This window comes from Eleutherodactylus coqui, unplaced genomic scaffold (genome assembly GCF_035609145.1).
Source record: "Eleutherodactylus coqui strain aEleCoq1 unplaced genomic scaffold, aEleCoq1.hap1 HAP1_SCAFFOLD_217, whole genome shotgun sequence".
Taxonomy (NCBI): domain Eukaryota; kingdom Metazoa; phylum Chordata; class Amphibia; order Anura; family Eleutherodactylidae; genus Eleutherodactylus; species Eleutherodactylus coqui.
In genome coordinates this window covers 36,330-37,500 of record NW_027102207.1, presented here as the reverse complement: position 1 = coordinate 37,500, position 1,171 = coordinate 36,330, and positions in this window count along the sequence as shown.

Genomic DNA, 1,171 nt, shown 5'->3' with positions numbered 1-1,171 from the left:
CCCAAAGCGCACCTACCAGCGGTGGCTCAAGACATTGCCTGAGCCTCCGATGTGCCCAGGCAAGACACCCAGGAGGCGGGGAGCAGCCCCCGCTGAAGCCCACGGCAGTTGGCAGAGACGGGTCTTTGAGAAAAAATGACAAAGTCCAAACGCTCCAGGCGCTGGCCAGGGGTGCGGAGCGGGCTGGCCGGGCCGGCGGGAGCTGCGGCGGCCGGGGCTGAGCCGAGTGTCAGTGCATGTCCTGAGAACCGGGAAGGGGACAAACCGGTGGCTCCAGGCCGGGTTGGAGTTCCATGAGGTCGGCCTGACTCTGGAGGCTTTCCCCTTAGCATTTCCCCATAGGCCAAAACGGGGGGAGGCAAAAAAGCACCCCCAGCAGATGTATGCAGGAGGGGCTGGGGGGTGACGGAGAGCGGGCTGTTGGCAGCTGTGTGGTGGCTGTTGGCAGCTGTGTGGTGGCTGCTGGCAGCCGTGTGCTGGCTGCAGGGGTGGGCCCCGGGCGGCTGCGGAGGGCCCCCAAAGCGCACCTACCAGTAGGGGCTGAAGACCCAGGCTGAGCCTCCGATGTGCCCGGGCAGGACACCCAGGGGGCGGGGAGCAGCCCCCGCTGAAGTCCATGGCATGTGCCAGAGGCGAGTCTTGGAGAAAAAAAACGACAAAGTCCAAACGCTCCAGGCGTGCCGGCCAGGGGTGCGGACCCGGCCGGGCCGGCGAGAGCTGCGGCGGCCGGGGCAGAGCCGCGTGTCGATGCAGGTGGTGAGAACCGGTATGAGGGTAATCCTGGTCGCTCCGGGCCGAGCCAGGGTTCCAGGAGGGCGGAAGGAGCGGGCCCGTTCCCCCTGATAGCGCCGACGACGGTAAAATAAGGCCTCGCAAAACGTCAGCACGAACACCTTGTCGGGGTATAAGGGAACGAGCGGTGTGCGGTCTTTGACAAAGTGACAGTGTTTCTCAAAAAAGCACCCCCGGCAGATGTGTGCAGACGGGGCTGGCTGGTGTGGGAGAGCGGCGGGCTGTTGGCAGCAGTGTGCTGGCTGCAGGGGTGGCCCGGGGCGGCTGCGGAGGGCCCCCAAAGCGCACCTACCAGCAGTAGCTCAAGACCCTGGCTGAGCCTCCGATGTCCCCGGGCAGGACCCCAGCAGGCCGGGCACGGACCGCAGCTTGCCCCCTT